Source organism: Crotalus tigris, unplaced genomic scaffold, assembly GCF_016545835.1.
Source record: "Crotalus tigris isolate CLP2741 ecotype Arizona unplaced genomic scaffold, ASM1654583v1 scf7180000024382.2542628, whole genome shotgun sequence".
NCBI classification, from domain to species: Eukaryota; Metazoa; Chordata; class Lepidosauria; order Squamata; family Viperidae; genus Crotalus; species Crotalus tigris.
The window spans coordinates 2,420,407-2,447,274 of record NW_024100552.1 but is presented as its reverse complement, the minus strand read 5'-3'; the positions used below and the strand labels follow the sequence as shown (position 1 = coordinate 2,447,274).

The 26,868-nt window shown below is 40.7% G+C and overlaps 1 protein-coding gene and 1 long non-coding RNA gene across 6 annotated transcripts in view; one reads left to right on the top strand and one right to left on the bottom strand.

Annotated features, from left to right (window-relative positions):
* LOC120301411 overlaps positions 1–26,868 on the bottom strand; it is a 64,321-nt gene that overhangs the window by 21,857 nt on the left and 15,596 nt on the right. For 2 of the 3 annotated variants that reach the window (XR_005554888.1, XR_005554890.1), the window contains exon 3: positions 3,947–4,010. This is a non-coding gene — a long non-coding RNA (uncharacterized LOC120301411). Of the gene's footprint in view, positions 1–3,946; positions 4,011–13,689; positions 14,184–26,868 lie in introns of those variants that run through there. The other variant, XR_005554889.1, reaches the window with a different exon arrangement.
* CHST9 (carbohydrate sulfotransferase 9) overlaps positions 1–26,868 on the top strand; it is a 60,952-nt gene that overhangs the window by 22,268 nt on the left and 11,816 nt on the right. Inside the window, exon 2 of one of the 3 annotated variants that reach the window (XM_039328626.1) lies at positions 13,597–13,683. The exons of the other annotated variants lie outside the window; for them this stretch is intronic. The gene's annotated coding sequence lies outside the window, so the exon portion shown is untranslated. The remainder of the gene's footprint in view (positions 1–13,596; positions 13,684–26,868) is intronic. 3 annotated transcript variants of the gene reach the window in all.

Sequence of the window (26,868 nt, the reverse complement as noted above, 5' to 3'; positions counted from 1 at the left end):
TTGTCACGCCTCTTAAGGCAAATGGGGACATTCACATCTGTGCTGATTACAAATGCACTCTAAATAAGGCATTGCAGCAACATGCCTATCCTGTTCCTGTGGTCAGTCATATCCTGGCCTCCCTCAAAGGGGGGGCGCGTTTTTGCAAAGCTTGACCTAACTCAAGCATATCAACAGCTGCCTGTTGATGATGACGCTGCTATAGCTCAGACTATTGTGACCCACAGAGGGGCTTTCAAGGTAAAGAGACTTCAATTTGGAGTAAATGTCGCTCCTGGGATTTTCCAAAGCGTAATGGAAAACACACTACGGGGTATACCAGGGGTTTGCCCCTATTTTGATGATGTCTTAATTGCAGGAGACTCCACACACATTCTAGCTGAAAGGCTAAGGGCTGTCCTGTTAAGGTTCAGGAAAACGGGACTCAGACTCAAGAAGGACAAATGTAAAATTGGGGCACCTTCTACTGAGTTTCTGGGGTTCAAAATTGATGCTGCTGGGATTCATCCTGCTGAATCCAAACTAAAAGCCATTATGCAAGCCCCTAGGCCAAAGTCGAAGGCCGAACTGCAGGCTTTTCTGGGCCTTCTGAATTTCTACAATTCCTTTCTTCCACATAAGGCTAGTGTAGCTGAGCCTCTTCACAGGCTATTAGATAAACAGGCAGTGTGGCAGTGGTTACAAACACATGAGGCTAGTTTCAATGAGATCAAGGCCTTACTCACTTCTAACAGTGTACTTGTACACTTCAATGAGTCCCTTCCTGTGTGAATCACTTGTGATGCTTCCCCTTAGGGGGTGGATGCTGTACTGAGCCACCTGAGGGCTGATGGAACTCAGGTTCCTGTTGCATATTACTCCAGGACATTGTCTGCAGCTGAGCGCAACTATGCTCAGATAGACAGGGAGGCCTTAGCTGTTGTTGCTGGAATTAAAAAAATTCCATGATTTTTTATATGGTAGGCAATTCACGGTCTTCACTGACCATAAGCCTTTGCTGGGACTGTTTACCACACGTAAACAAACTCCCCAAATCATCTCCCCCAGGATGCTCAGGTGGTCTATCTTTTTGTCTGCATATGATTTTTCCCTACTTCACAAGCCTGGGAAGGAAATGGGCCATGCTGATGGCCTCAGTAAATTACTCCTGCCAGTAATAGAGGCTGACCCCGCGCCAGCCATCAATATTCTCTCCATTCAAGCCTTGCCCGAGTCCCCCCTGAATGCCAGGGATGTAGCCGCTGAATCAGGCACAGATCACACACTTTCACGTGTCCTTTCTTGGGTTTTGTCTGGATGGCCTGAGCACTGTCCTAGTCCTGAGTTTCAGAGTTTCTGGTCTAAAAGGAACGAGTTGTCCACCTCTCAGGGTTGTCTGCTTTGGGGAAGCAGGGTTGTCATTCCCACCTCAATGAGGACTAGGGTCTTAGATTCCCTCCACGAGGGTCATCCTGGCATTGTTCGTATGAAGGCTCTTGCACGCAGCCACTTGTGGTGGCCAGGGGTAGACAAAGACATAGAAGCTAAGGTGCATGCTTGCCACCTTTGTCAACGTTCACGCCCTGAAATGCCCCAAGCTCCTGTGCATAGATGGGAGGAAACACAGTCCCCATGGTCTAGGGTGCACATTGACTACGCTGGGCCCTTTCAGGGTCAATTCTTCTTGGTCCTCGTTGACAGCCATTCAAAATGGCTTGAGGTTGTACCTGTCTCTTCCACCACCACTGCAAAGACTATTCAGGTACTGAGGGGGATTTTTGCTGCACACGGGCTCCCAGACGTCATTGTGTCTGACAACAGCCCTCAATTCACTTCCTCCGAATTCCAAGCTTTCTTGCAGGCTAACATGATTCGTCATGCCACTTCTGCACCTTTCCACCCGTCTACCAACGGTATGGCTGAACGCATGGTTCGCATCACCAAGGACGCCTTGAAGAGGCTCACCTACGGGGACTGGCATCACAGGTTGGCTGACTTCCTCCTTTCTTATCGCACCACACTGTCCACTTCTACAGGGAGAAGCCCAGCTGAACTTCGTTGGGGGCGCAAACTGACTACCAAGCTTGACCGGTTGCATCCGGATAGACTATCTCCTTCTGTCTCACACCCCAGGGCACCTAGGCAACTACTTGCGGGTGCCCCGGTTTGGACTCGTAATTACGGGCCTGGTCATACATGGGTCCCCGCATCTATATCCAGGGTCACAGGTCCTCTATCCTACGAGGTATCCCTGGACAACGGTCGTGTCCTGCGTCAGCACATTGACCAACTTCGCCCTAGACGGGACCTTCCCGCTGAGACTCTTGGGTCTTTTCCAGGGGGGGGAGGGGGAGCCCTTTGGGCAAAGGGAGGGGCATGGAATGCTGCCCTGTACCAATGAGGGAGCCACAAATGGCCCATCCCAAAATTCCGCAATTGCTCCCAACAGGAAGTCATGGAGCCCAACTAGAACTCAGGCATCAATGCCTACTCCAGCCAGGGAGTCACCCCGGGGGCATGATCACTTTTCACCTGCATCACTCAGTACTCCAGTCAGAGAGAATACCCGGGAGCATCCCAACAATCCATTCCCTGCAAGAGAGCTGGCACACACTCCTCCTAGTTGGCCTGACTTCAACCCTGTCCCGGGGGCAAACACACAGGGAGGTGGTCGAGGAACCAAATCCTGACTACAACACCTCTGACTACACTCAGGGGACAACTGAATTTTGGGACAGTACTGAAACCCACACAAGCCCGGACACAGAACGGGATTCAGGGAATAGACAGCCTCCTGACAGGTCTTGGACGGACCTAGGAGGTTCTACAGAAACGCCCAACAGTGACAGTAACTTAGAAGGGCCAGAGAGCCTACAGCTAGGCGGGGCAACCAGGTCATACACTGGAAGAAGCCCTGGCCTGACGAGCCCGGTGGGCAAGCAAGCAGGCCAGGCATTGGAGCACAGTCCTTGGGAGTCACCAAGGCATAACAAGGGGAACAGGCACACATCACCCCTCAGTCAGGGGGTACCTGTCAGACACCCAGAGCTTAGGAGGTCGCAGAGAGCAAGGAAATCTCCTAAGTACTTAGAGGATTACATAACACTATTGGCTAAACAGAGCCAGTAGAAGGGTAGAAAACACTAAGGCAATGGAAATGGGGGGAACTCCGAACATCGGAGGAGCAGAGCATTGTACTAAGAGTGGGTTGTGTATTATTATTGCATTGGTCGTAGTTTTAGCCCGGGGGAAAGGGGTGTTATGTCCTGAGCCTTGCAAGCAGGCTCGGGGCATTGCAGGCGGTCCCGGGCAGGTGCAAGCTGCCCGGGACCAGACAGGCTGTCGCCAGTACGTGTGCGCATGCGCGGGTGCTGGCGCGCCAAAAGTAGCAGATTGACCCGGGAAAGGCCTATAAAAGGAGGCTGAGAGAGTTGGGCGTTGCCGCCATATTCCAATGTAAGCTGAACTGAAGAATAAAAGGTTTCCTGAGAACTACAACTGTTTCTCGTGTCTTACCATTTCGCGACGGACTCAACACTTCTGTTAAGCATTTAGCTAAAATATTCAGATCTTAATATCTCCTGTCCTTAGTTATGTAAGAAGAAATGTTTTGTTGTCCAATAGAAAATTCAGCATCATTTTTTCTCAGATAACATTTGATGAGCTACAGGTACTTTATTACAAAAAATAGCAGACTATATAAATAATCATGGTTAAATTTAGTTTCATTTGTGTATTTAGTTTCAAAGATCTGGCAGATACTTAAATTGGAAACAAATAACTCATAGTCTTTGGATATCTGGAGAATTCTTAGCTTTTCAGAGGAATTACTTGCAATCAACAAGGTTTATCCAAAGATAAGGTATCTTCCACTTCTTCTATTGACATACTTTATCTTGCATGGTTGGCATTTGATCCAAATTGCTTTAAACATGATGTGAAAAAGTTATTTCATATGAAAGATTACCTGAAATATCCATTCAGACTGATTTTGATAGGAGCAACATCCAAATGACAAATTCAGTGAAGGACTGAAATGACAATGACAAATGATAATGAATAGCCTGGATTGGGGAAAGATAATTTTGTGCCATAAAGTTCATCCTTGAGTCCAAGTTTTAAATGAACAATTAGCCTTCATTAGTGTGATAAATGAGGAAGCAAACACTGTGTTTAACACCTATCTAAATGGGGAGGGAAAACTTAATAGCAAGAAACCTGCAAAACTTAAATATGAAAAGACATTAACATGGGAATAGTTTCAGAAAACACATTTATAATGTGTAAATATAACATGTGAATATCAACATGTTTTCAGTATTTTAGATTTATTTGCACGACAACAGAATTATCTTACTAGTTAGAACCAAAATGCAGAGCCATCTGCCTGAAAGTGGCCATTTGAAAGACAACATTTATGCATAAACAGGATTTTCCTGCCATTTAGATGATAGCAGCAGCGCTTGTGTGGGTGTATGTACTTAAAGGTTAAGCTTTCTTTCTAATCATTCTTTTTACAGTATTGCTTTTCTAAAGTATTTTGATGCCTGTTGTACCTTTAATGTATTTGCTGCATTTTAGGCTACCATGGTTGGGACATCACACAAATAATAGTGCATATAGTAAGTACCAGAAGGACAGGACAGAACTGTTTACATAAATGTGTTGTAGAATCAATTTTGTTTTCTGAGTGGTTTTAATATTAAACAAAAAATAGCATTGATAAATTGTGTAATTGGAAGCCTCAATGCTATGTAAAGTGCAAATAACTTGAGTAAAAGCTATGAATTCAAAATGTCTTTTGAGCTGTTGTAAGCTATGATAATCCGGATCAATTTGTATTAAAATAATGCCAAATTAAATAGATTTCTGTAAGACTTCCCATTGTGAAATTTGTGTATTTATTGAGCATATATTATATGCTCAATTAACATGTGAAATGTTAATACCATTTTACAATGCCTTGGTAAGGCCACACTTGGAATACTGCATCCAGTTTTGGTCACCACAATGTAAAAAAGATGTTGAGACTCTAGAACAGGGATGTCAAACTGCCGGCCCGTGGGCCAGATGCGCCATGCCAAAACCACACCCACTCATTGCCGGTAATGGGGAAAAAGTCGCAATATGTTGCAACACATCACGTGACATTGCAAGTTTGACACCCTTGCTCTAGAAAGAGTAAGAGAAGAGCAACAAAGATGATCAGGGGACTGGAGGCTAAAACGTATAAGGAACAGTTGTTGAAATTGGGTATGTCTAGTCTAATGAAGAGAAGGACGAGGGGTGACATAATAGCAGTGTTCCAAAATCTCAGGGGCTGCCACAGAGAAGAGGGAGTCAAGCTATTCTCCAAAACACCTGAGGGCAGGACAAGAAGCAACGGATGGAAACTAACTAAAGAGAGAAGCAACCTAGAATTAAGGAGAAACTTCCTAATATTTAGAACAATTAATCAGTGGAACAATCTGCCTCCAGAAGCTATGAATGCTTCAACACTGGAAGGTTTTAAGAAGAGACTGGACAGCCATTTGTCTGAAATGGTATAGGGTTACCTGCCTGGGCAAGGGGTTGGACTAGATGACCTTTAAGGTCCCTTCCAACTTTATTACTGTATTATTATTATTATTATTATTATTATTATTATTATTATTATTATTATTTGTATATAATGTATACATGTTAAAAAAATAAGAAACCTTTATTCTTATAATTAAAACGAAGCCATTGGAGATGAATAAATTGATCCACCATACAGATGATTATTTACTAATTGAAAATATCTTTAAAGGAATTAATGTTACACTTCCTCTTTTTCCCCATCTCTCTCCCTCTCTTTATGTTGTAGTAAGAATATAAGAATATAAACATAAAGAGGAATAAGAGTACAAAGACAGAAGAGCAATATCATAATGGAGTATATGCTGTAGTGTTGTAACCTTTGATAAATACCTTTGCTTCTAAGCCAATAAAAAGATCTATAATATTATATGAATATATATATAAATGAAAGGAGGGGAAAAATTACAGTACTTTGCAATCATGGAAAGGGGGGGTATTTATTTACTTACTTATTTACTTACTTATTTATTTTCTGGGATGATTTTAAGGGACAGAATATTTTAAAAAATGATACATTCATTATCTAGAGTCAGTTTGGTCTAGTGGTTAAGGCACCAGGCTAGAAATCAAGAGACCCTGAGTTCTAATTGCCTCATTGGCACAAAGTCAGTTGGTGACTTTAAGCCAGTTGATCCCTCTCAGCCCTTGAAAGAGCCAATGGCAAACTACTTCTGAAAAACCTTCCCAAGAAAACTGCAGGAGTCAAGACTGAAAATATAATAAATAAATTAATTACACTAGATCATGCATGTCAAACTGCCTACCCGCGGGCCGGATGCTTTACGCCAAAACTGGGGGAAAAGTTCCAATAATTGTGCAATGTCATGTGACGTCGCAAGTTTGACATGCCTGCACTAGATAGACGTTAAGCTTAAATATAAAAGTGATTTAATGAAATATTGAACTATCCAACTTTTTTTTTCCTGATAATGGTTTGACAAACCATCCTATGCAGAAATGAACAAACTCTATCAAGTGATTATGCTGCACATAGAGAGGAGGCCAGGGGATGGGTGGAAGGAAGGTTTCTGACACGCACTGCCAGTTTCCCACCAGGCTGTTCAGTGGAGAAGCCAACAGGAACTTAAAAATTGCTCTTGCTCCCACTGATTTTTTGCCTGTCTGTTGTTATTCTGTTTTTCTATTTAGGTGAGGATATATCTCAGGTTGTCTAGTTATATAATAAAAAGCAATTCAAGCCTTGGATTAGAAACTTTGGAATTCTGAAGGTTAGTTGCCAGCCACTTCCTTAGGACCGGTTGGTCATCATCTTTTAGGATTTTGTAATGAAAGGGATTCTATAGAATTCTGAACAATATAAGAACACCATTTTAACCATTTTAAGAACACCAGCATTAGCAGGATGAATTTACTTTTCCTGGTTGTCTTGAATATTGAGCTTTTTGTATTAGTAGATATAATTGTCTTTTCAAAACAGGCAAATTACACATTTCTTTAATACAATTCTAAAATCAGTAACATTACTACTTTTCCAATTTCTCAAACTAATTTTCTTAACAATCTGCCAGGCAATAAAAACGTCAATATAAAACATCATTAATTTAATCATTAATAAGGACATTAAATTTGAATTAAATTTGTTATAATATTACTGTATGTAACTTCCCAAAAATAGTCAGAATCCAAAATTTCGGGGCATAATTTAATATAACATTAACATCCTTAACATAAGGTGTTATGGTCGAGGGAGGGAGGCATAAGGAATGTGAAAAGGAATGTGATGCCCTACCCCCTCACAGACCCAATGACTGCTCCATCGAACTAGTGCCAGGAGCCAAATTTCCACGACTGAGAATGTATGCCATGTCCCCCCTCGAAATGGAGGAGATAGCAGGTCGAATAGAGGGGTGGCCTGAGCAGTCCCTAATCCATCACTTCATCGAGGGGTCAGGCCTGCATTTATCAAGAAGTACCTGATCGGCTACAGGAGTGGTACCAGACAGCAGTGAAGCTGGATGTTAAGCTCTCTCGCTATAAGAAGCCTCCCTTTCCTGAAATTGAACCGTAACCCAAAAGAAGATCTAACTTAGATTTTAGCATGTTGTTATGGTTCCGGCTAATGAAACACTTCAAAGAACTTCCAGGCATTGATTTCCCTAAAAATCTTTTATTGATTCAAAATGTCGGCACAGGCATAACGGGGTCTGATGCTAAGATCTAAGTTCTCTTCCTCTGAGCAGTTAAATTATCAGCATGTTCCCTCTCTAATTTAGCTAATTTATAGCTAAATTAGCTATATCACATTATCCAATTAGTGTGAAGGTCAAAGGTTTCCTTCCTCTTTCTTTCCCGGGCTTTACCCCCACCCTCTTCTGCTCTGTATTAACCCCAAAAATACCAGACAGTTCTGCATATTGTCAAAGCAATATACAGTATTTGCAGGGTTGACATAAGGATTCTGAATTAAATCTACCTATGTACATTAAAATATTTTAAAATGTTGCCAGCATTTCACAAGATGAAGTCATAAGAGTTAATAACTATTCACTTTTTTTACATAGCTAACAAAGAAAATCTAATGTTCACCCTCTCAAATAAATTAGTGTGTCTAGTAAATCCAAATCAAATCTTGATGGGCCACTTTTAATCTTAAACCTATTGAAAAAAAACATTTTTAAGACCTACAATCATTAAAGTTCCATTATCAGCTGTTCTAATTCTTTAATCCATTAGCACGAATGTCCTTATTGTCAACTTTTATAATATTCTTTATTTTTTGATATAAAATGAAGTGGGTTTAGTTTCAAACATCAATTCCATCAAATATAATAGCAATTCAGATTTCTTAGACAAATCCAAAGAATTTGGCCCATATCCAGCCATTAAAACATGCTTGTGTTGATTATGTTGCTAATGCTACAAATTTTGGAAACAAATTTCTATTTGAAATAGAAAATATTTGAAATAAAATTATTTAATACAGTAATTACAAAATAGATTTATTCTCTTTATACTTAATATCCCGAAATATGTTGAATCATCCATGTAAAAACTGGCAATGAAGTAGACTAGCTGGTAAAATATCAGGATATGAAGATAATTTATAATCAAAACTCACAAAAGTAATACCAGTAATATCAGTAGTAAGGATTCTAAGATTAAATCAAAAAGCAAAGGGGAAAGTGAGCAACCCTGATAGGTATCATATTGTAACTCAAACATATCTGAAATCAGTAACTTGTGCAGTTTTGCCCAATTCAGAATGATAAACAATATGAATGATAATTTAACAAAGTTCAAGAACATGATGTTAGAAGTATTAAAGATAACAGATGTCATCACACACTTGTTAAGTGAACCCAGCTTTTCCCCATTGACTTTGTTGTCAGAAGCCAGCTAGAAAGGTGGCAAATGGTGATGACATGACTCCAGGATGCTGCAGTCATTGTAAATATATAACATTTGCCAAGTGGCCAAATTTTGACCATGTGTTGATGGGGATGCTGCAATATTCATAAGTGCAAGTCATAAGTAGCTTTTTTTCCAGCACCACTGTTACTTTGAACAGTTGCTAAAAGAATGGATGTAAGCCAAATTCACCTGTAGTGAACTTACTATCATAATAAATGTTTCTATCATTTAGAGAGAGAAATATATTAGACTTTCTGTTTCTAGAATATTCTTTAGTTACTGCCAGAATTTTTAAGTATTTTAGGAAGGGAGGGAGGGAGGGAAGGACGGAGGGAGGGAGGAAGGAAGGAAGGAAGGAAGGAAGGAAGGAAGGAAGGAAGGAAGGAAGGAAGGAAGGAAGGAAATATGGATCTGCATTTTTAATATAACTTAACTTTACAAAGTTATTTATGAATCTATAACTTTTTCCTTCTGAGGTTTTTGCTGTAACTTCAAAAGTTAAAGAAAATAATAAAATGTCATTCGTTTTCTGTCTTTGTTTTCAATACCCTGGGATGTTTTAATATATTGATCTAACAATATACAGTATATTTACTTCCGTTATGTTTCCTTTTAGATTTAAGAACAATCATTAAAGATTCAGGGGGAAGAGAAGTTGGTACATCAAAATATCTGCTATTTCTATTGTTTATAAATCCAAACACCGTTCTATTTACTATTGCTATATAATTTCCTTAAACATAGCTTCCCAAAGTGTAACTACTCCCCTTGCTGGCATATCAAAGTCATGACAAATATTAATATCATTTAAAGAATTTCATCTCACAAAACATCAAAATATGAGGTTGCAACAAAAAGTGAAAAACCTAAATATTTGAAATAAAATATTTGTAAAAAATGTGTAGTCATAAGATAGTCTCGTGATACTCAGTTTCAGTGCTGTACTGCAGTACAACAAAACACAATGAATAGAAAATACATTTTTATAAAAATACCATTTGTGCAAGATATTCCTCTATTTGTTTTAAATCAGTAATTAAAAATGTAAGGACACATTTTGTCAAATGCAGTATGAGGATGAATTCATTTCAAATTTAGATGCAAATTGTAGTTGCCTGATTCAATTTAAATGTCCAATTATAGTTTATGACAGTCTAGGAAATTAGGGGGAAATTCAATTTTTTTTTATTTTGAGAAAACCAAAGGAATATTAATTAAAATATTAAATATGTTTCTCTGGAAAGTTTTTTATTGTATTGGATACCAATATGGCGTCCATAAGGAGAACATTTTAATGCTAGGACTTGTCAGTCTCAACTCCATTTTCACCCTAATTTATGATATACCAAAAGCACTCCTTTAGCCCTAAGAATGGGTTTAGGGAATGGCAAAGTGCTATAATGGTATTGGATAAACAGAATTTTCCTTACATTTCTTTAAATCAATTGTTTATAAACCACTTTTCTGCAAATAAAATTTAGTATACAGTATGAAGACTCATACAATTGGATTACAATAAACAGTAATACACATTATTATAAGCTATATTTTCTGCTTAACAGAAAAGATACATTTTCTCAATTTTTTTCTACAATTTGAGAAAAAATAAAAACTCACGTCAGTTATCTTAAGGAAAGTTATTTCGGTTTATCAAATCATCAGCTTTGAATTTTAATTGTTTGAAAAGTTCTCTGCAGTTTCACCTCTGCATTGAAGAAAGTGTGTTCTTAATGAAACATCCCTAAATGGACTTTCATGTTTAATAGTTAAACAAGAACAAGTAAGAACAATCTTACTTGCACCAACAATATGATTAAACTGCTTAAATCAAAAAGAGCAATGACAATCCAGAGAGTTCTGATAAATTATCACCAAAGGTTGTTCATAACCAGCGATAAAGATACTACATGATTCAACTAGGCCAGGAGTATCAAACTCGCAACATCACGTGATGTATTACGACTTTTCCATTGCCAACAATGGGGTGGGCGCGGTTTCGCATGACGCATCCCACAGGCCTGCAGTTTGACATCCCTGAACTAGGCCAATCTGTTCCTTGGCTGCATTCTTCCTGGTTATATGCAGTTACAAACTTTTGGGTATTTTGAGAAGACAAAATCTCTCTTAAGCATGTGTAGTCAATTGAACTTTTCTTAGTGTTATTTAAGAAGATTTTTGAGCTTTTAACATCTGTTTTGTATTACTGCAAGATTAAGTATTAGAGAAGCTATTCGTTAGGTTTATCCATATGTGACATTTGGTCATCATCAGCAAACAGGGAGCCCTCCCAATGTTTACAGTTGTAAATCAGGTAATTGTGAGTGGTTTCCTCCACTGAGTTCTGGTCCACATGTCACAGCTCACAGGGCTAGTCTTATCATAGCAAATTGATGGGAAACGGCAACAAAATGGTGAAGGAGAAAGATGTATGCCATATGGTCTTTCTTGTGCTCCTAAACTAATCTGCTGCCTCAAAATCCAAGAAGAATGGTCCCACTATTAGCGCAGAAGTACATTAATGTATCCATACAGATTGAGAACCAGCTGGATTTTTCTTTTTTCCCTTTAGTTTAACTGATCATCACATGACCTTATTTTATCACTAGAGGGCACTTCAACACACAAAATCATGTTTGTTGCTAGAAAATAGCATATCTATTTCAGGGAATAAGGTCTACTTTCATGCACCAAAGCATCTAAAAATGATGCTTTTGTGCTATTTTAGTCTTAGATACACAGTGACTGTCTTTCACGTGATCAGTGTGATATATTAATTATAGTGCAAGTTAAATATTTTAAATAGTCTTGTTTGTTTCTATGAAGAACTCTGCTCTATTCACTGAGCAGCCTATTTTAACAATACAGGTAGGCCTTGACTTACAACCGTTCATTTAGTGACTGTTCAAAGTTACAGTGGCACTGAAAATTGTGCCTTTTGATGGTTTTTCACAGTTATGACCTTTGCAGAATCCTCATGATCAAAATTCAGTTGCTTGGCAACTGGTTCATATGTATGACCATTGCTGTGTCCCAGGGTCATGTGATCCCCTTTTGCGACCTTCTCACAAGCAAAGTCAATGCGGAAGCTAGGTTCATTTAACAATCGGGTTACTTAACAACTGTAGCAAGAAAAGTTGTAAAATGGGGCAAAACTCACTTAACAAATGTCTCATTAACAACAGAAATTTTGGGCTCAATTATGGTCATAAGTTGAGGATTACCTGTATAATAAATAAGCACACCCTCTCCCTTATAATAGAGGTCCCATTTTGATAGCATCAAAAGTTAGCATTGGGATTTCCAGGGAATAAATGGCAAATTGAAGATAACGGCAATGCAAGGAAAAGCTAGCAAGTAGACTGGCTCTTTGTAATTTCTATCCGGACAAGCAGAGCACTTGATATTGACCACAAGTGTTTCCTTTAAGGATATTAGGTTCACATACATCTTTTTCTTTTTCTAATCATGTTAAGAAATTGCTTGTTAACTGTTTTTCAGCTAGTTTTATAGGATAATGTGAATTTCCTTCCATCTTTAGTGAAAGAAATTTTAAATTAAGGATTTTTTCCTGAAATAAATAACAAAAAGGTGCTTAAAACTTTGATTTTAGAAAGTTACAAATGGATTAAACCAATCTGAAATAAAATTTTGCAATTAATTATGAAGAATCCATGCCACAGGAAATTCTTTTGTTTTGAATACTTTAAAAAACATAAAAAGGTAAGACTTTTAAATTTGGACACTATCATGGACTAGAGCAAATTAAAGATACAATTAAAAGAGAAGAACATCCAAACTGAACAGAAATATATTTTAACACTGGACATAAAAGGATATTTTGGAACAAGAAACCCAGAAGTTAATTAATTAATGTTAATTAAGAATGCCTGAATAGATAGACTCTATTTAAATGTTGTTATGGAAGAGGAGACATTTTTAAAATTCTATTTTCACTTTGTCATTAGGACTACTGAATGTAGATTAATGAAAAAAACATGAATTTCAACAACTGTAAAATAAGGCTGCAGCATAACAAAATTGACAAAAGTGAAGGGGATCTGAATACTTTCTAAATGTACTGTGTGTGTGTGTGTGTGTGTATCCCAACTTTATCATTTTTTATAAATAGAGCAGTGAAATATCTAATACTCCTTCCTTCTGTTTTAACCACAATACTCCTGTGAGGTGGGTTGAGCTGAGAAAAGGTAACTGACCAAAGGTCCCCTAGCCAGCTTTCATGCCTAAAGCAAGACTAGAACTCACAGACTCCTGGTTTATAGCCTAGTGTCTTAACCAATAGACTAAACTGGATAATATTACCTTGGTGCAATTTATGAAGAAATATCCTATATTGCATATATATGTATAATTCTTAATTGTAAACATTTGACATAGAATTGTGGGCACTTTCACAGCACTGAATGTGAAGTACTTACCAAAAAAGTACTTGTTTTTGTCTGCTACCGTAATATTTTCCAATTAAATCTCCATAATATTTCTGAAATTCTGCATTATAGTATTATTGGCATAACTGCAAAGCTGTTCTTACATTTGCATCAACTGCTAGTAACATGTTGTAGGGCAAATGGCCAAAATTCATTTTTCTCTTATTCTGCCCTGTAGGCCGACTACTTAAATTATGAGAAGAAGAAAGATTCCTTGGTGGCTTATTGTTCTTTGCCAATTGGCTGCTGCCACCAGTTACAATAGGTAAATAAAGCATATTGGGATTTGAATGCTTTGTTGGATCAGGCAGTCAGTGTAAATGTTAATTTAGTAAGATTTGAGTCCATGCTGAGACACAGCTATAGCAATGTCTGTGTTAATTGTTCTTATCTAATTTTGTTGGCTATTTGCCCTGGAAATGTTACCCTAGCAATGTTTCTTAATTAACCCCATGTATAATCTGTTCTGAATGGTTCTTGCAAAAATTAATTAAAAATTATTCATATATTTTGGATATTCCTATATAACTGATGATGACGTTATCCATTCAGTTATGTCCGACTCTTGGCGATTCTGTAGGCCAACTCTCTCCACATCTTCCAATCTTGCACTACTTCTTGGAGTTGTTCTATCCTCTCGCTGGTGTCAGCTTTGATGGTGTCCAGCCTCCATGTTCTTTGGGGGCCTGGTTTCCTTTTATCGCTAACTCTTCCAAACATAATTGCTTTCTTCAGCGAATTCAGTTTTGTGATTTTCCTGTATAACTACCAAACAAAATTAAGATTTCTATTTGACATGTAATTCTAGGATATACTTATTACATTTCTTTGTCTTACTTTTAAGCAAGTAGATTGCATTCTCTGTTTTATCAATGAAATAAAAGTGGCCACAGTTAAGAAAGCTGCCCTCCAAAAATTGTAACAAATCTTTCTATTGTTTCCTTGTCTGTTTCCCTCTTTGATGTGTTTACAGATATTGTGTAGTACTGGTTCTAGCCTTTTTTTGCAGCTCTCTAATTCTTTGTTGAAGTCCTGTCTGAGAGTTTTGCCTTTCTTGGCATTCTCTTTTTAGCATTTCCCATGCTTTTTTCTGATATGCAGTTTGCTTTCTTCTCTCTTTCTTCACTTTTGGTAGGTTTTTTTTTATTTTTACATTCATCCTAAACGACGTTTTAAAATTCATACTATAATTCTCTCTCAATAGTTCTCTCTCAGTGAAATTCAAAGCAATTTCTGATGTTCTCCTTAAAAATAGTGGGGATCTGCTCAAAATCATATAGTGGAAACTTCTTGTTTAGTTTAATTTGGAGTTTTAGCAGTTTCCTCAGTTAGTGCCTGGCCATGCTATAATTGTGCTGTTCTTTTAGCAATAATATAGTCAATTTGAAAAAAAAATGGCTGAGGTGCTAAAATATGTACTTTGGATGGTGAGGCCTTAAAATAAGTGGAGACAACAGTAATGAAGATGATAAGAGGTCAAGAGGTTAAATTGTAGGATGAAGAACTAAAAAACTAGGTCTGTTTATGGTTAGGGTTGACACAATAGCTGTCTTCCAATATTTGAAAGGCTGTCACAGGGAAGAGGAGGTCAGTTTATTTTCTATAGCACATGAGGGCAGAACAAGAAGCAATGGATGGAAGTCTTTCAGAGGGAAATACAACCTGAAACTAAGGAGGAATTTCCTGACAGTGAGAATAATTACTCAGTGGAACAGCTTACTTTCCAGAGTTATGGGTGGTCCAACGCTGGAGTTTTTCAACAAAAGATTAGACAACCATTTATCAGGGGTGGTATAAGAACTATTGCCTTGGGCTGGGGATTGGTGCAGAAGACTTCCAAGGTCCCCTCTAGGTTTATGGTTCTATGATTCCTAACTATAAAAGGAGCACTGTTTCTTTTCTGTTTTCATGTCCCTGAGTAATAAATGGTGTGATCTTCTGCCTGAAAGTGCTCAATCCCAGTCCATTTCAATTCACTGATCCTAACTGAAGCCATTGCATTTTACCTTTTGTTCGATTGAACCTTCCAACGTTCGTTGTTTTCACAAAACCTACTGTAATTCTACCTTTGTAGCTTCTAATTTTATTTTCCTGTATGACAACATCAGCAATAGACATCCCAAAGGCTTTAATATGACTATGTCATAAACACAATTAGTACTCTGAAAGACCTTCGGCTGTTCCTCAGTAGCATGAGTACCATCTGACCTGAGGGGCCCATCATCTCCCACTATGTCATCAATCATTTTATATTTTCTATCCATGTGGTTTTATTGGTAAAAATATAGAAGTAGTTTACTATTGCCTTCTCCCACACAGTACATATTGATGTCTTTGCCATTGTCACTAAAATACTTACCTGCCTCCAGCATCTTCCTATATATCGCTGCCCAGTATAAATGACTGATTGCTTTAGCTGGGCAGCTGGAATGACCTTCACGCCTTGTGTGACCCAGCCCGGATTATATACCCTCCCACCTTCTCATCCCTCCCTCCCAGGAATACTCCTCCCATCACAATGATATACCACGGCAGGACTTGGGGGAGAAAAAAACTGATAACTCAGTTTATTTCCTTATTTTAACCATGATTAAAATACAATTCTGAATGGTAAGATTGTGCATCGAAAATATTCTTTGTGAAGTTTTTCAGCACAGCACGTCTCTGTTCTTCTTTAAAGTAACATGATATTTTTAGTGTTCTATGTAATTCTGGGGGGAAAAAATTTCCCTCTGGAGAACCATTAACTTAACTAATAGTTTCCTTAAAGTCCCCTTAAAAGCCTGAAAAAATCAGGTTACTTCAATAAACATCAGAGAGGTACTCACTCATACAACATCCAAAGAATTTCATCCAAATCATTTTCAGAGAATATCGCAGTGATAATAAATATTCCACAAAATTTTATATCCTGAATAGTCCAAAAAGTATATTTTCAAGAAATATAAATCGCCTGAAATGGTAGAAAAGTAATGGAGTGACCAGTACAAAAAACTCAGAATCATAATCCAAATAGCAAATCCAGCAACATATAAGTTCAGGAACAATTAGATTTATAAAATTGGTTTTCTCCCCCAGGCAATACTGTGTCATATAATCATGATAACATGTCACAATTAGTGAAGATGTTTCTTTTATTTTTTAGTCTTGGGAGTTAGTTCTCTTTTTAATCCAAAGGGAAACAGTGTTTAAAACAAGCCGATGTAAACATCTGAATGACACAGTTTAATAAAGAAAGAAGGCTATTTATCAAGGTAACTAAAGTCATCATACTGGAGATGAATAATTAATACTACTCATTCCTTTTTATCTTCTGTGCATAAGAATAAGTGCCACATGGCCAAAAAAATGGGTTTTTTTTATTTCTACCAGTATAGAGAAATGGTATGTATGGAAATTGAAGAACAAAAATTTTTTCAGTGTGAGATATATAGAAAAATAGTTTTATTCTGACTTACTCAGCTAAGAAGAGTAACTGCTGATTTAGTATCTTAGTTTTTTTTAAAAAATGAGACTAAACATCATAATTGCCTTTTTTTTAATCCATGGTTTGCAAAACTTAAGTCAGTCATGGAATTTGAGTCTTGTGAATAGAATTCTTAAAACTGGCCTTCTTAAAATTGCTTTTCAATCTTATTCTCTTTTTTTTATGCATTGGTCTCAGAATCATTTTTCAGATTCTTCAGTCATGTTTATCACATGCTTTTGATTGCAAAGATTGCATGCTTAAATCCAGGCCTAGGCTGAAACATTTTTCTATTCCAGATAGAGAATCATCAGATAAAGGATTTGTCTCATTCACAAATGGTGCTGCCTTCTTGTTACATTTGAGTCATGACCACAAGGGAGAAAATTCCACTAGCATAAGTATTATAGCATTAAACATAGAACAATAACAAAACAAATAATTCACTTAAAATAGCAAATTAAATTCCAAATCTTATATTGTGAAAAGTCTACAAAAATCCTGATCAACATCTCAACATTCATTTTCCAAGGTTCAGGGAACTCAGCTACTAAGTATATAAGAATTTGCCTACTGCAAACAAGCATGTTCAGACATTTTAATATTTCTTCACCTTCCCTTTGGGGCCAGGAATCTACAGTGACTCAAGCATAATGGGAAATATTAATTCCAGCAAAGCAAGAAACTGTTCTGCTAGACAATCTTAAATTGTGTTCCTTGAGATATTCCAAAATGTTTCCAACTCGAAACATTTCAAAATATCTCCCATAGAAACTAGTTTAATAAAAAATATTAAAGATAATAGAAAAGGGAGATATCATTTAAATCCTTTAAGACTAATGTGCTTCATGGTATGTGCCCTTTTCAAAGAAAAATTGCAACTAGCCTGCCACATTGTGAAACACTTCTACAATCTGTTAGGAAATTTCATTTTGCTTTGAGTATTCATATAAGAATTAAAGGATAACCTCGTTGTTGTTGCTGTTTCCAAGGATTTGCAGATGATCTTGGGCATAATACAGACTTTTCTCTGCCATTTGAATAGTTTTTTTAAAATGCTGTTAAAATGCTTATTCAAAAGATTTTCCAGAAGGTGCTTTTTCACAAGACAACTGGACTTTCTTTTCTCCAGCATGATTGGATGGAGAACCCACGGATGGGTTGTCTTAATCTATCTGCTCCAATTAGACTAAGTCTGAAATTTAGTACCGCCCCCTCTGTGCCAACTGCACCCCAGTTTTAGACTTAGTCTTTTTGTTCTAAGACGCGTTTTTTCTTCGCTCCTGGAGCAGAAGACTGTGTATTCCTATTTTATTTTATTCCCTTTAGCTTAGTGCTAACCATTTTTATTAATAGATTTGATAATTTTTTTAAAAAAAATTTTTTTTTCAGTGATCATCCCAACCTGTAGCCTAGCAGGCTGACAGGCTGATGAACCTCCCTTTGGGGGGGGGGGAAACTTTCCCTTTCTCCCTTTGAGAGCCTTTCAGCTTCATAATCAGCTTGAAAATTGGATTCCCAGAAGCAAGAGAAATCTCCTATCGGGCCGTTCCTCTGCATCAGAAGCTCCGTTCTTCTAACCAGAGCCTGGAGGCCTTAGAGGCAGGGGTAAGCTTGCCAATTGACTGGAGGGCTCCGCAAGCGACGACGAGGCTGGTCAGGCCTGGAGGGAGCCTTTTCTAGGTCCCTCGGCCTCAGCAGACCGCCCCAGCAGCAGGAGAAAGTTTTTGGCATCGATCCAATTTTCGGAGCCTGGAGGCCTTACTAGGCCTCAGCCTGCCTCAGCCTCTCTCAGCTCACCTAATTGCAAGGCCTGGAGGCATTATCGGCCTCGGCCAGCCTCAGCGCCTCCCAGCTGACCATCCTAACACCCTCCGCTGCGCTAGGAGCCCAGGCGATTCTTCGGAACAAGGGCTCACCGCAGTTCAGGCCTCCGCTGCGCTAGGAGCCCAGGCGAGTCTCAGGAACGAGGGCTCATCACAGTTTAGGCCTCAGGCCTCAAGGCCTCCTTTCTAACGGCCGTTTTTGGCACGCAGAGCTTGCGGCCGCCATTTTGAATTACCTCCCGGCCGCCATTTTGGAACTTACAGAGGCCCAGACTGCCTGCTGTCAAGTGTATCCGCTGTCGTCCATAAATAAAAGCACAGGCACACCGGTACACACTGAACTCATCGACTGTTTTATTTCGAAGATGAAAAGAAGTCAGCACTGGGAGTGGTTTCCTCCCAGTGCTCTATAACTGTTTGCCACACCCTATTCCCCGCCCCCAGCCCCAAACCGACATCCGCCTAAACCCTATAAACATCCCACCCTTCTCCTGTGCTCCCCCTTTCACCGACGGAACCCCACCCTTGCATCCCTCTGTCTGCGCGACCGGCTCCCGTATGCTTTCCCCACCACCCGGCTTTCCCCTCTCGCCGCTCCACCCGTCTGGTAAGTATTCCCCTCCCCTCGCCCACTCCGGATATGCCTGCAGTGGCATAGAGTTCTGGGAAGGCCCCGTGCCGTTCCTTAGTATGTGAAAAACTGTCCCGTTCTGGTCCCGTGCCGGTGCGCCACCAGACTTCCGGGTTGCCAGTAACAGCTGGCCCTCGGAAGAGTCTGAGCTCGCGTGCGGACCTGCGACCGTCCTCGTCCGCATGGCCATTGGGGAAAACGGGTCCCGGGGACGCATTCCTGCGAAGCTTCGCTTGGCCTGGACTTCGGCTGCAACGGCGTACGGCTCGGCGAATCCGGAGGTTAGTGGGATGTCATCTGCTTCCCCCCTTCCCCGTTTCCATGTCAAGCCTTCGGGAGCTTGACACCTGCAGGATCATTCCAGAAGGCAGTTTTCTGACAAGTTGAGACAGAGGCCTCTAGATTGATCAACCTTATCACCGGACAAGAGTGATTGGATTGGGGAGGGCCAGCTCATTCCCATGGCCCACCCCCCTCACCGGGCCGGATCATCTCTGCTGGGCTCCCTTAGTAAGCTATAACGCCGAGGGGGGGTCGTTTTGCTGAGGTTGAGCCCAAACCAGATTCATCATGGCAGAAAAATCTACCATCGCCGGCCAAGAGGAATCATCCTACTGAGGCAAGTGGAAAGAATAACTCCAAACGAGCCAAGTCACTCAGGGAAACCACTAATCCACGGAGGTTCCCCAGGTCAGACAGGCAAAACAGGAAGGCCCATTTTTGAACCCCTTTCCTCACATTGTGCCTCAGCCCCAAGGGCCTGGTCTCCCCCCCAGGGGAATTTCCCAACTAGAATCAGCCACAAGGGCTGCCCCAGGGACAGGCTTGACTAGCCAGGATACCCTTAATTTGGGCCCTCAGGCCACATTCACCCCACTGCAGCAGGGCTTCGCCCTCCTGAGAACCAGACTCTAAACCCGGATTACCTTCAATCCATGATAGCCCAGGCTGTGGCTCAATTCATGGCTTCCAATGCCCAACAGCCACCCCCACAATCCATGTATCATTCCCAATCTCCAGATATCATGGATGAACCTTCATCAGATCTAGAATCAACAGGGGCTGAACCATCGGGCCTGATTATGTCAGAGGACGAAGGTATCACTTCATCTGACCCCACCCCTCCTGTCGGTCTCTTTGACCATTCACTTTAATTCCCTGCTAATCAGGGCCTGCACAACTGCAAACCTCTCTCAAGAGCAGGAGGCCCCACCTGCAACATCCAAGGGTCCCCATGCCATATATACCGAGCCCTCAGCCTCTCAGAATCATATCCCCTTTTTTCTCAATATAGTTCAAAAACATGGGAGAATTTAGGACCCCTCTCAAGTCCTGGTACTGTAGAGAAGACATTATTCAATGTTGCCCCTTCCCTGACCTCCCTATTGGAGATTCCTGAGACTGATGAACCATTGAACTCATTGTTTTCCAATGCTAACATCCTGGGGATATAGATGAGGCACTTAGGGCAGAGAATAAAATGATTGACTCCGCATTGCGTAGGTCCCATCTGGCATCAGCCTGGGCAACAAAGGCAGCAACATCCATGGCCTTCTTCGCCAGGGCTTCAGTCCTTGGGTTATGTGAGCTCCAGGACAGGATCCCTCCAGACCAGCTCAGAGCTCACCAAAATCTGGGTAAGTTAGTGGCTACATCCCAGTTCCTAGCCGACGCTTCTCGGCACATGGCTAGATACACTGTCCGGACCATCGCTGCAGACATCTCAGCGCGAAGGCTCCCTTGGCCCAGGAATTGGCAAGCAGACACCAAGGCCAAGTGACGTCTGGCCTCTAAACTTTACACAGGTGGACATCTCTTTGGTAAGGCACTAGAACCATACTTAACTGAAGGTAAGGACAAACGTAAAACTCTGGTTAACTCATGTCACAGAACAATTACAGGAGACAGTCCTTTCGACCACCTCCATCCTGGGACTGGGCCCGGGCATTTCTCTATTCCTTTCAAGGATCGTTCAGCATACAGAAGCAGACCACAGATCCAGGCCAAGCGGCCCCTTCGAGGGGCGGGGGGCCGTTCCTCTAAACGAGGCAAGTGATCTCACAGTCTCATCTCCCTTAGGAGGCCGGCTGGCCCTTTATTCCAGCACTTGGGCAGCCACCATTGCAGATGCGTGGTGTTAGACACCATCACCCAAGGTCTGAGACTAGAATTTGTTCTCAACCACCTGACAAATTCCGCTCTTGCCCTATTCCAACGAGCAGGTCCAGGAGTGATCTTATGTCAGAGGCCATAGCTCATTATTACAAATACAAGCAATTGACCATGAAGGACGAAGGTTTTACTCAAACCTCTTCATCATCCCTAAGACTTCGGGGGGCTGGAGGGCAATCTTAGACTTGAAAGGTCTAAACCTTACTTGAGGTATAAGAAGTTTAAGATGCAATCACTTCAATCAGTCCTGGCCAACATCAGGCAAGGTGACTCTCATACCTGAATAGACCTAAATGCGGCATATTTGCACATTCCATTTATCTGACCACAGCAAATTCCTCAGATTCAGCTATGCCCAACGCCACTACCAGTACAGAGCCCTACCATTTGGCCTCTCATCGGCACTGAGGGTATTCACAAAGGTACTGGCGGTGTTCGCAGCTCACCTTAGACAAGTTCCAATCAGAATTCAATGCTATTTAGATGACATACTAATTCAGTCATCATCATTCCGAAACGCTCAGTCAGACCTCGGCCTAGCCATCAAGGTTTTTCAGGAGCACGGGTTTTCTGTTAATTTCTAGAAAAGTCATACTGTACCAACAACCCGGCTCCTCCATTTGGGCGCTGTTATAGACATGGACAATTGTACGGTCTACCTATCTCAGGACCGACGGAACTCTATTCAGACCCTTGTATGTTGGATCCGAAGGGACAGAGTAGGCACATTGGCCTCCCTATCACAGCTACTGGTGAAGACGGTCCTGCATGCAAATGCCATGGGCACACCTCCAGGCCAGAAAATTACAGTGGCCTTTCCTTCCATTTCAGAGACTTCACACCAGCACATCCCACCAGAAGGTCCGAGTTCCATGACCGGTGTTGAACTCCCTTCGATGGTGGGACTCCCCGGCGCTGTCACGGGGAGCAGAATTCAAAGAACCAGACAGGATTACCATTACCACAGACCCAAGCCTGCTTGGGTGGGGGGCACACCTCCACATGCACTGAGCTCAAGGTCGGTGGTCCAACAGGACCTAAAGAACAAGACAAACTGGCTGGAACTCAGAGCCATACATATGGCCCTAAAGAGATTCAGCAATATAGTACAGAGCCAACATGTCCTGATTTTAACTCACAGCATTACAGCCAAAGCCCATGTCAACAGACAAGGGGGGACAAGGTCCAGGCCTCTCATGCAGGAGGCCAAATTGCTGGGGTCCTGGGCGGAACTGAATCTTGCCTCCATCAGGGCGGAGCACATATCTGGAGTGACCAACCAGCAGGCGGACTCACTGAGCAGAGTAACCATGGATCATTCCGAATGGCAGCTGGATCCGAAGGTGTTCAGAGAGATCGTGGACGGGTTTGGTTCCCCAACCTTAGACCTTTTGCCTCCCCCACCAACTCACAACTTCCCAGATTCCTTTCCGGGTTCCCATCTCCATCAGTGGAGGGAACAGATGCGCTCCGCAGTCCCTGGCCCAGGGAACTGCTCTATGCCTTCCCTCCTCTGCCGCTTCTTCCTGCCATGATCAGGAAGATCCTTCGCAAACGCAAAAGATCCTTCCTGCCACGATCAGGAAGATCCTTCGTAACCAGGTCCTCCTGGTTGCATAACATTGGCCGAGACGCTCTTGGTTCGCCGACCTAATGGAGCTCTCCGCATCCCTTCCAGGGAAGGTCCCAGCAAATCGCATTTCCCTCATTCAGGGGGAACTACGCCAACCAGTCCCTCAAAGGCTCCAGTTAACCGTCTGGCACTTGAGAGGCAGGACTTAGGCCAAGACTCATATTCGTTGAAAGTCATAGCTATGATTCAGCAATCCAGGCAACCCTCGACGAATACAATATACGATGCCACGTGGAGAGGCTCCCGTAATTGGTGTTCGGTTCAAAATTGACCTTTTGGCGGTTTCAACGCCAGTTATCTTGGAGTTCCTGAGGGATGGTCTAGACAAGGGGCTTTCTACAAGCACCATCCGCAGGCAGGTAGGAACACTTGCCACAGTTATTTCCTGCGGTAATGAATCCTTAACACATCACCTTATGATATGCTCCTTCCTAAAAGGAGCTAACAACGCCAGCCCATCAACTGTACATGGATACCCCTCATGGCATCTTCATCCGGTTTTATAGGCTCTTGTTTCACACTTTGAACCTATTGACACTTGTTTATTCAAACAGTTATCGATGAAGGTGGCACTTCCTGTTGATGTAACTTCAACCAGAAGGATCTCTGGACTGGCTGCTCTTCAGTGAGGAAGGACTTGTGTACTTTCCATAAGGACAGGGTAACTCTTAGGCTAGACCCCTCCTCCGTGACTAAGGTTAAGTCCTTGTATCATAGATCTCAGGAAATAGTTTTGCCAGACTTCTGTCCTAATCCATCTAATGACATAGAGGTTCAGTGGAAAAAATCGGATGTGCCCAGGGCTTTATGTTGTTATATACAGAGAACCTCATCCTTCCACAGAACAGAGGCTCTGTTTGTGTCCTATCACCCTTCATCACTAGGTCAGAGGGTTTCTTCACCCCCAATACACAGGTGGATTAGAGCTTGTATTTCTCTGGCATACCAGACTCAGTCACTGCGAGATCCCAGGCATATCACGGTCCATTCCACTGGGGCGCAGCTATTATAGCTGCCTGGTGTACTCAGGCCTCCGTAGAGGAAATTTGTAGAGCAGCAACATGGGCATCGCCCTCTTCCTTTGTCTGTCACTACAAGATGGATATATATGCATCTTCTACGGCTTCATTTGGCCGCAAGGTTCTAGAACACGCATTAACATCGGATGGGACCCAGGCCCAATCTAATTCCCCACCCTAGGGACACAGGGCTTTGGTATGTCCCATCCGTGGGTTCTCCATCCAATCATGCTGGAGAAAGGGGCGTTGTCTTACCTGAACGCCTTTTCTCAGCATGATGATGGAGAATCCACTCCCTCCCATTAGGTCAGTTGGCCTGGTTCCCATATTGTTCAGATGCGTCGGACTAAAGTCTGAGTATCGCCTTAGCCTAAAACTGGGGTGCAGTTGGCACAGAGGGGGCGGTACTAAATTTCAGACTTAGTCTAATTGGAGCAGATAGATTAAGACAACCCATCCGTGGATTCTCCATCATCATGCTGAGAAAAGGCATTCAGGTAAGACAACGCCCCTTTTTCTCTTTGAAGACATTTTGCTTCTCATCCCAGAAGCCTCTTCAACTCTGAGAGCACGTTTGGAAAAACCAGTCAGCATCTGGATGAGTGAGAATCTCCATAGACACTTATTCAAAAGATGCTCTTGTAGAGCTGTTTTCATATTGACTCAGGCCATTTGTTGGGATATATAAAGGTTCTAATCCTGACTCTTTTCAGCACAACCTGAATGTGAAAATAACTCTCAGGTAGATCTAGTGGAAACTTCCATGCTATCAGACTTCTGCATATGCTCAGCGGATACAGATTCAGAAAATGTGCTTACTGCAAAAAAATACTTGAGACTAAAAGGCAATAAAAGTGAACTTTTTTTTAATAAGGCATTCTTGTATTGTTGGGTCTACTATTTTAAAAAGTTAGCTTGTGATAGACCAATGCAAAAGCAACAATTCATATGGCTTCTCTGATCTCACTCCGCATCCCTACTAAGTCAGATAGTTTTTCTGAATTCTGATTCTTGCCTTGTAACTTGATTTTTGTCTTTTGCTTTTCAACATGGTTTTGCTTTACAAATAAGTTGCATTTATAGCCGTCTTTCAGTTTCACAACTTCATGACAGTTTCTGATTGACAACACTGCGGAATGAAACTGCATTTAAAGTGAGTGCTTTGCCCCGATTTATGGTAGCAGAATGAGATTGTAAAGAAAAGATTGGACAATTTGCTGGCAAAAAAAATGGTTCATATTATTTCATTTGAGCTTTTTCAATACATTATCCAAACCGAACAAATCCCTCTATTCGTTTTTGAAAGGCACTCCATCGAACTATATCATGTGCTCTTAGTCTGGCTGAGAATGCTGGGAATTGAAGTTCGTACATCTTAATGTTGCCAAGGTTGAGAAACATTGTGCTAATCAGCAACACTGGAGAAGAAAAATGTGAGCATCCTAAACTAATTGCTTTCTTGAAGTAATTGTTTCCTGTGGCAATTCAAATTATAATTTCTCTATTTTCATATGAAAAGCAAACTTGCTTTACTTGTGACCTTCCTATATATGTCTCTGAACTTCAAAATGTAAAAGAATACCACCATGATCTCCTGCATTTACAAAACTGATGTTTCCACTCATGGATGACCTTTAGCAAGTTATTTGTTATGAATGCAGCTGAGTCTGTATTTCAAAATGGTCAGAATGCAGCTTTGCAAAATGTTGGTAACATTATCTCCTTGCAGCAGTTGATTTGCTGAAAGTCTTTGTGTAGTGTTGGCACAATCATTCAAATTTATGTATTAAGAATTAATTTAAAAGTTATGCCTGGAATTGGCTTGTTTCCATTTTCTAGGCATTTGTATTTCAAAACAAATGAAATGCCTTGGATGATGCTTCTTTATTGTATATTAATAAAACTCAGATGCGTGGTAGAAATTAAAATGTGTTTACAGCTTTTTTCACTGAGCTTGTTCTTTCAATATTTTAATCTCTGCTTGCCACCTTAATCAGGGAAAGTATTTGCATTCAGTTGTACTTTTCCTACAAATGCAATTTACCACTTCGTTCAATAAAAGCTGAGTTTGGCAGTTTGAGTCCTTGTTTATTCCCTTTTAGAAGATTCAACCATTGGTTTTACGTATTATGGCTAAATTCCTCACTAGCCTGTGCAAGTTTGTCAAATTAAGGATTTATCCAAGTAATTAGTCAAATTTTATTCCAGCTAGATATTAGTCTTTACAGGATGGTCCCAAAGCCTGAAATCAAAGTGATAGACAGACATATAGTAGCCCATGTTTAAGAACTACAGTTTTTTCATTTCCACTCCATCAAGTGTTAATCTGCATTGTATTGTTTTGACTGCTGATTCTTTCACTATGATATTTTATCCTAAAAGGTAGAGACTATTGATCTTTTAAGTTTAAGAGAATATTTTTATATTCAAATTATTAGCCCCTTTTATCAGATTTTTCCTGCTACTCATGTTCTTACAACTGTTTTATTGGCATAGTAGTATTCTGGAAAAGGAATTACAGTCATGTAATATTAAATACACAAATAAAAAGTCTTTTTCTGTAATTGCATTGGCTTGCTGTGTATCATACTTCATTGCTGAAATTAAATATAGAGATCTTAAGGAGATGTAGATAGAAAGATGTCATAAAAATTACATAAATATATTATAATAATGCCAAACTGAAATGCCAACTTCCAGATA